This window comes from Arachis stenosperma, chromosome 7 (assembly GCF_014773155.1).
Source record: "Arachis stenosperma cultivar V10309 chromosome 7, arast.V10309.gnm1.PFL2, whole genome shotgun sequence".
Classification (NCBI taxonomy): Eukaryota; Viridiplantae; Streptophyta; class Magnoliopsida; order Fabales; family Fabaceae; genus Arachis; species Arachis stenosperma.
The window spans coordinates 69797835-69807161 of record NC_080383.1 but is presented as its reverse complement, the minus strand read 5'-3'; the positions used below and the strand labels follow the sequence as shown (position 1 = coordinate 69807161).

The window sequence follows — 9327 nt, the reverse complement described above, 5'->3', positions numbered from 1 at the left end:
TGGTATAGGCAAGAACTGATGGCGGCATTCAAGAGAATTCGGAAGGTCTAACCTTGTCTGTGGTATTCTGAGTAGGATTCAATGATTGAATGACTGTGACGTGCTTCAAACTCCTGAGGGCGGGGCGTTAGTGACAGACGCAAAAGAATCACTGGATTCTATTCCAGCCTGATCGAGAACCGACAGATGGATAGCCGTGCCGTGACAGGATGCGTTGAACATTTCCACTGAGAGGATGGGAGGTAGCCATTGACAACGGTGAAACCCTTGCATAAGCTTGCCATGGAAAGGAGTAAGAAGGATTGGATGAAGACAGTAGGAAAGCAGAGAGACGGAAGGGACAAAGCATCTCCATTCGCTTATCTGAAGCTCTCACCAATGAAATACATAAGTATCTCTATCCTTATCTTTATGTTTTATTCGTATATCACCCATACCCATTTGAGTCTGCCTGACTAAGATTTACAAGGTGACCATAGCTTGCTTCAAACCAACAATCTCCGTGGGATCGACCCTTACTCGCGTAAGGTTTATTACTTGGACGACCCAGTGCACTTGCTGGTTAGTTGTGCGAAGTTGTAGTGATCACAATTTCGTGCACCATAAACCTTACGCGAGTAAAGGTCGATCCCACGGAGATTGTTGGTATGAAGCAAGCTACGGTCACCTTGTAAATCTCAGTCAGGCAGATTCAAATGGTTATGGATGATATATGAATAAAGTATAAAGATAGAGATACTTATGTAATTCATTGGTGAGAATTTCAGATAAGCGAATGCAGATGCTTTGTCCCTGCCGTTTTTCTGCTTTCCTACTGTCTTCATCCAATCCTTCTTACTCCTTTCCATGCCAAGCTATGTGTTGGGCATCACCGTTGTCAGTGGCTACAATCCCGTCCTCTCAGTGAAAATGTTCAACGCACCTGTCACGGCATGCTATCATCTGTCGGTTCTCAATCAGGTTGGAATAGAATCCATTGATTTTGCGTCTGTCACTAACGCCCAGCCTTCAGGAGTTTGAAGCTCATCACAGTCATTCAATCATTGAATCCTACTCAGAATACCACAGACAAGGTTTAGACCTTCCGGATTCTCTTGAATGCCGCCATCAATTCTAGCTTATACCACGAAGATTCCGACTAAGGGATCCAAGAGATAAACATTCAAGCCTTGTTTGCTTGTAGAACGGGATTGGTTGTCAGGCACGCGTTCATAAGTGAGAATGAAAGCCCAGGATGTCTACTTTCCAACGCCGTTGAGAGCGCGCCAATTGGGCTTCTGTAGCTCCAGAAAATCCACTTCGAGTGCAGGGAGGTCAGAATCCAACAGCATCTGCAGTCCTTTTCAGTCTCTGAATCAGATTTTTGCTCAGGTCCCTCAATTTCAGCCAGAAAATACCTGAAATCACAGAAAAATACACAAACTCATAGTAAAGTCCAGAAAAGTGAATTTTAACTAAAAACTAATAAAAATATACTAAAAACTAACTAAAACATACTAAAAACAATGCCAAAAAGCGTATAAATTATCCGCTCATCAGCCAACTAAAATTTTGATAGTTCCTCCATCCACCATAATATGAATCACTACTTGGGTGTGAGTAGTGATCCATGCGATCTCTCTCCATTATTTTTCCTTAGCACAAAACACCAAACAGAATTAAACGCACCATGTGGTAAACAGGAAAGCAAAGAAGAAAGAACATAATTCTAAGAATTAAAATAAAACTATTAGAAAACACCAAACTTAATTTCAAAAAATAATTTTTTTATTTTTTTTAATAAAATAAATCAAAATATTTTTTATTTTTTTTCGAAAATTAAAATAAAAAAAACTTATATTTTTTTATTATTATTATTATTTTAAAAAAAATCAAGTAATAAAAGAGAAAGAGAAAAAAAATTTTAAAACGAAACAGGGGACAAAAGGGTTAAACGAAAAAGGAAAAAAAAAATAAATAACGTAAAGGAAAAGGAAAAAAAATTAACGTAAAGTAAAAATTAAAAAAATACCGTAAAAAAATTTTTTCTTTTTTTTTTCGAAAATTTAAAGCAAATTTTTTTTAATAAAATTAAAAATAATTTTTTTCGAAAAAAATTTTTTAAAACACAATTTAAATAAAATTAAAAATAAAACGCCTAATCTAAGCAATCAAAAAACTAATAGTTGTTAATCACTATCAATCCCCGGCAACGGCGCCAAAAACTTGGTGCGGATTTTATAACCCACACTTACTAACCGGCAAGTGCACCGGGTCGTACCAAGTAATACCTTACGTGAGTAAGGATCGATCCCACGAGGATTGATGAATCAAGCAACAATGATTGATTGATTGGCTTAGTTGGGCAAGCAGAAATTGGTTTTGAGATGTTCAAAAGGTTTAAGTTTGAATTCAAAAATATCAAAAGTATAGACAATTAAATAAATTGGGAATAAAATATGGATAAACAGTTAAGGCTTTAGAATTATCTATTTTTCCGGATTAACTTTTCTTACTAACTATTTTAATTATGTAGGATTTAATTTATGGCAAACTATATGTGACTAGACCCTAATTCCTTAGACCTTCCTAGTCTCCTCTAAAATTCATTAACTGCCAATTCCTTGGTCAATTAATTCCAATTAAAGGGTACATGATCAAATTCCAGTTTGCATGCCACAAAAACTCTAATTACCCAAAGAATAAAAGGATTATATGTCACATATCCCGTTAAATCCAGATAATTAGAATTTAGGAGAATATGTTTTCAAGCTGTTGTTCAAGTATAGAGCTTTTTCAAGTTATACAAGAACTCAAATAGAAAGAGGGTCATACTTCCGTTCCACCCAAATTCATAAGATAAAGATAAAGAACGAAAACAATTCTTAAATATAAATCCAAAACATAAATTAAAATAGAAAAAGTAATAAAATCAATATAGACAGAGCTCCTAACCTTAACAATGGAGGATTAGTTGCTCATGGAATGTAGAATGTAAATTTGTATAGAATTTCCTAATGGAATCCCTCTAATGTCATGTAATGTGATGTGATGTCTGAATAAAAGATAAGTCTCCCCTATTTATAACTAATCCTAATTAATTTAAAATCTAATTATCTAAAAATAAAAACAATATCTTTTCCTAAAAGATAAGATTTGAATTTAAATTCGAATTAATTAACAGATTTTCAGTTGATGGGTGGGGACCACTTGCTTGGTCCATTTTGCAGTTATTGCGATTTATGGGCTGGAAAGTGGGTCAAAACAGCCCAGAATTCGCCTCCAGCGTCATTTGTATTTTTGCAGATCGCGCATGTGACGCGTCCGCGTCGTCCACGCGCTCACGTCATTTGTGCAGATTCCAGTCCACGCGTTCGCGTCAGGCACGCGATCGCGTTATTGCGATTTCTCTATTCCGCGCGGTCGCGTGAGCCATGCGTCCACGTCGGTCTTCGCTGGTCATCTCTTTGGTTTCTTCTTTTTCTCTGCAGAAACTTCATCAAATCCATCCGAATGCTACTTAAAATGAATAAAATTGTACAAAACTCAAAATAGCATCCATAGTGGCTAAAATATAATTAATTCTTAATTAAACTCAATAAATTAGATACAAATTCACTAGGAAAAGATAGACAAGATACTCACGCATCAGCTGCATAGCTTTGACAGCATTCAACTTGAACTCATCCTCATTGACTCTCAGGGTCACTTTCCCTTTTTGTACATCAATAAGAGTCCGTCTAGTTGCTAGGAAAGGTCTTCCTAGGATGAGAGTTGCACTCTTGTGCTCCTCTATTTCCAGAACTACAAAGTCAGTGGGAAAGGCAAATGGCCCAACCTTGACAATCATGTCTTCAATTATGCCTGATGAATATTTAATGGAGCCATCAGAAAGTTGGAGACATATCTGGGTTGGTTTGACTTCTTCAGTCAACCCAAGCTTTCTGATAGTGGTTGCAAGTATCAGGTTGATACTTGCTCCAAGGTCACATAGGGCTATCTTGGTACAAACACCTTCTAATGTGCATGGTATCATAAAGCTTCCTGGATCTTGAAGCTTCTCTGGTATGCTTTTCAGAATGACTGCACTGCATTCTTCAGTGAGAAACACCTTTTCAGTTTCTCTCCAATCCTTTTTATGACTTAAGATCTCTTTCATGAACTTAGCTGATGAGCGGATAATTTGTATGCTTTTTGGCATTTGTTTTTAGTATGTTTTTAGTATCCTTTAGTTAGTTTTTAGTATATTTTTATTAGTTTTTAGTTAAAATTCACTTTTCTGGACTTTACTATGAGTTTGTGTGTTTTTCTGTGATTTCAGGTATTTTCTGGCTGAAATTGAGGGATCTGAGCAAAAATCTGATCCAGAGACTCAAAAGGACTGCAGATGCTGTTGGATTCTGACCTCCCTGCACTCGAAGTGGATTTTCTGGAGCTACAGAAGCCCAATTGGCGCGCTCTCAACGGCGTTGGAAAGTATACATCCTGGGCTTTCCAGCAATATATAATAGTCCATACTTTGCCCAAGATTTGATGGCCCAAACCGGCGTTCAAAGTCACCTCAAGAAATTCCAGCGTTAAACGCCGGAACTGGCACCTAATTGGGAGTTAAACGCCCAAACTGGCACTAAAGCTGGCGTTTAACTCCAAGGGGAGTCTCTACACGAAATTGCTTCATTGCTCAGCCCAAGCACACACCAAGTGGCCCGGAAGTGGATTTTTATGTCATTTACTCATCTATGTACTAGTTTTCTATAAGTAGGACCTTTTACTATTGTATAGACATCTAGGACTTTTGGTAGCTATCTTTGTTTTATGCTATCCTAGACCTTTGGAGGCTGGCCATTCGGCCATGCCTAGACCTTATGCTTATGTATTTTCAACGGTGGAGTTTCTACACACCATAGATTAAGGTGTGGAGCTCTGCTGTACCTCGAGTATTAATGCAATTACTATGTTCTTCCATTCAATTCCGCTTGTTCTTTGTCCAAGATATCACTTGTTCTTCACATGATGAAGGTGATGATTGACGCCCATCACCATTCTCACCCATGAACAAGGTGACTGACAACCATTCTTGTTCTACAAGCATCTGAGGCTTAGTGAATATCTCTTGGATTCCTGATTGCACGATGCATGGTTGATCGCCTGACAACCGAGTGCTCGCCTGACAAACGAGCCAACCATTCCGTGAGATCAGAGTCTTCGTGGTATAGGCAGGACCTGATGGCAGCATTCAAGAGAATCCGGAAGGTCTAACCTTGTCTGTGGTATTCTGAGTAGGATTCAATGATTGAATGACTGTGACGTGCTTCAAACCTGTAACCTACTGGGCGTTAGTGACAGACGCAAAAGAGTGATTCTATTCCGGTAGGGGAGGGAACCAAACCGGTGATTGGCAGTACTGTGACAGAGTGCGTGCATTAGCTTTCACTGCGCGGATGGGAGGTAGCTGCTGACAACAGTGAAACCCTATACGAGCTTGCCATGGAAGGAGTAAGAAGGATTGGATGAAGGCAGTAGGAAAGCAGAGAGACGGAAGGGAAGGCATCTTCATATGCTTGTCTGAAGCTCTTACACCAATGATATGCATAAGTATCACTATCTTTATCTTCTATGTTATTTTCGTTCATCATCATATACATTTGAGTTTGCCTGACTAAGATTTACAAGATGACCATAGCTTGCTTCAATGCTAACAATCTCCGTGGATCGACCCTTACTCACGTAAGGTATTACTTGACGACCCAGTGCACTTGCTGGTTAGTTGTGCGAAGTTGTGTAATGCCATGGAATTGAACCACCAAGTTTTTGGAGTTCATGACCAGGGATTATGAGAGTTGTGAAAAGTATTGTTCACAATTTCGCGCACCAAGTTTTTGGCGCCGTTGCCGGGATTGTTCAAGTTTTGAGCAAGCTTTTGGTAACAATGCCTGGGATTGTTCTAGTTTGGACAACTGACGGTTCATCTTGTTGCTTAGATTAGGTATTTATTTTTTTCGAAATTCTTGAAGATGAATTCTAGAGTTTCATGATGATTTGTTGAAATCTGGCTGGCTGAGAAGCCATGTCTAATCTGATTGGACCGAGGTTTCAACTTATCACCACAAGAGCTTGTTGATTTTCATCAATTTTGCTTTTGGAGCAGTGATCTGCTAAGGCTTGGCTGACCTTTGGTCATGTCTAGTGTTTTGGACCGAAGCTTTCTTTGAAAGCTTGGCTGGCTGTGAAGCCATGTCTAATTCCTGGACCGGAGTCTTAGACTAGCATTGCACTGATTCCTGGAATTCTCATTAAGAATTTTGATACCTTTTTCCACTTAATTTTCGAAAAACACAAAAAAAAAAAATTTGCAAAACCATAAAATCCAAAAAATATTTCTTGTTTGAGTCTAGAGTCTCATCTTAAGTTTGGTGTCAAATGCATGTTTTTGTTATATTTTTCGAATCCATGCATATATTTCTTGTTTTGATCTTTAAATTCTATTGACTTGAGTGTTCATGTGTCTCATATAGTGTCAGTAGCACACAAACTGCTAAGTTTGGTGTCTTGCATGCATTGTTATTTGATTCTTGTTGCATTTTGATTATTAAAAATCCAAAAATATTTTTAATTTGTGTCTTTTCAAGTCAATGATACAAAGAATTGAAGATTCAGAACATACTGCAGAGGAATTATACAGAAAAAGCTGAGCATTCAAAAATGCCCAGTGAAGAAGGCAGACTGGCGTTTAAACGCCAGCCAGGGTACCTGGTTGGGCGTTTAACGCCCAAAAAGGGTGCATTTTGGGCGTTAAACGCCAGAATGGATACCATTCTGGGCGTTTAACGCCAGGATGGTGCTAGGGGGAAGATTTTGTTTCCAAATCAATTTTTTTTCAAGTTTTCAAAGTTTTTCAAAATCAAATCTTTTTCAAATCATATCTTTTCAATCAAATGTTTTCAAAATCAATTTCTTTCCTTTTTCAAAGATACTTACTAACAATTAATGATTTGATTGAACATTTTTTTGCCTTTTCTGTTGAGGAAGGTTTTATGTTTGAATCATATCTTTTCTTGTTAGGCAAGTCATTAATTTTTAAAATCATATCTTTTCAAATTGTTTTCAAATCATATCTTTTAAAATTGTTTTCAAATCATATCTTCTCAATCACATCTTTTTAAAACCATAACTTTTCAATCAAATCTTTTTAACCTCATCTTTTTCAAAATAGTTTTCAATCAAATCTTTTTGACTTCTAATTTCAAAATCTTTTTCAAAAATCACTTGATTTCTTTTCCACTTTCAATTTTCGAAAATTATCAATCAAATTTTCAAAATGTTTTCAAAATCTTTTGATTGAATTTTCGAAAATTCTCTTCCCTCCTCCTCACATCCTTCTATTTATGGAGTACTACTCCTTCTTAATGCACAATTCGAACCTTATCTAATTAAAGTTCGAATTCTTCTTCTCCTTCTTCTTTCTATTTCTCTTTTCCTCTGACACTTCAAGGAATCTCTATACTGAAACATAGAGGATTCCACATTTTCTTGTTCTCTTCTCTTTCATATGAGCAGGAGCAGAGACAAAGGCATTCTTGTTGAAGCTGATCCTGAACCTGAGAGGACCCTGAAGAGAAAGCTAAGAGAAGCCAAAGCACAACTCTCTTTAGAGGACCTGACCGAATTCTTCAAGGAAGAAGAACCCATGGCAGCCGAAAACAACAACAATGCCAACAATGCAAGGAAGGTGCTGGGTGACTTCACTGCACCTACTCCTGATTTCTATGGGAGAAGCATCTCTATCCCTGCCATTGGAGCAAACAATTTTGAGCTTAAGCCTCAATTAGTTTCTCTAATGCAACAGAGTTGCAAGTTCCATGGACTTCCAATGGAAGATCCTCATCAGTTTTTAGCTGAATTCTTGCAAATCTGTGACACAGTCAAGACTAATGGGGTTAACCCTGAGGTCTATAGACTGATGCTATTCCCTTTTGCTGTAAGAGACAGAGCTAGAATATGGTTGGATTCTCAACCTAAAGAAAGCCTGGACTCTTGGGAAAAGCTAGTCAATGCCTTCTTGGCAAAGTTCTTTCCACCACAAAGAAGGAGTAAGCTTAGAGTGGAAGTCCAAACCTTCAGACAGAAGGATGGAGAATCCCTCTATGAAGCTTGGGAAAGATACAAACAATTAATCAAAAGATGTCCTTCAGACATGCTTTCTGAATGGAGCATCATAGGTATTTTCTATGATGGTCTCTCTGAACTATCCAAGATGTCTTTGGATAGCTCTGCTGGAGGATCTCTTCATCTGAAGAAGACGCCTGCAGAAGCTCAAGAATTGATTGAAATGGTTGCAAATAACCAATTCATATACACTTCTGAAAGGAATCCTGTGAACAATGGGACTAGTCAGAAGAAAGGAGTTCTTGAGATTGACACTCTGAATGCCATTTTGGCTCAGAATAAAATATTGACTCAACAACTCAATTTGATTTCTCAAAGTCTGTCTGGAATGCAAAATGCACCAAGCAGTACTAAGGAAGCTTCATCTGAGGAAGAAGCCTATGATCCTGAGAACCCTTCAATGGAAGAGGTGAAATACCTAGGAGAACCCTATGAAAACACCTACAATTCTTCATGGAGAAATCACCCCAATTTCTCATGGAAGAATCAAGAGAGACCTCAACAAGGTTTCAATAACAATAATGGTGGAAGAAACAGGTTTAGCAATGGCAAGCCTTTTCCATCATCTTCTCAGCAACAGACAGAGAGTTCTAAGCAGAATACTTCTGACTTAGCAACAATGGTCTCTGATCTAATAAAGACCACTCAAAGTTTCATGAATGAAACAAGGTCCTCCATCAGAAATTTGGAAGGACAAGTGGGTCAGCTGAGCAAGAAAGTTACTGAACTCCCTCCTAGCACTCTCCCAAGTAATACAGAAGAAAATCCAAAGGAGAGTGCAAAGCCATAGACATGGCCGAATATGGAGAGGAAAGAGAGGAGGAGGACGCCACTGAGGAAGACCTCATGGGCGTGTACCAATCTCCTCTGAGTTCCTCAATGAGGAACAATGGGAATCTAAGGCTCAAAATGAGACCATAGAGATTCCATGGACTTACTTCTGCCATTCATGAGCTCTGATGAGTATTCTTCCTCTGAAGAGGATGATATGTCACTGAAGAGCAAGTTGCTAAATACCTTGGAGCAATCATGAAGCTAAATGACAAGTTATTTGGAAATGAGACTTGGGAGGATGAACCTCCCTTGCTCACCAAAGAACTGGATGACTTGTCTTGGCAGAAACTGCCTCAAAAGAGGCAAGATCCTGGGAAGTTTTCTATACCTTGTACCATAGGCACCATG

At 38.3% G+C, this 9327-nt stretch overlaps 1 non-coding gene across 1 annotated transcript; it reads right to left on the bottom strand.

Annotated features, from left to right (window-relative positions):
• Window positions 1–8071: 8071 nt before the first annotated feature.
• Window positions 8072–8179, bottom strand: LOC130943092 (small nucleolar RNA R71). Its single transcript, XR_009071626.1, has one exon. It is a non-coding gene; the product is annotated as a small nucleolar RNA R71 (small nucleolar RNA).
• Between the last annotated feature and the right edge of the window lie 1148 nt (window positions 8180–9327).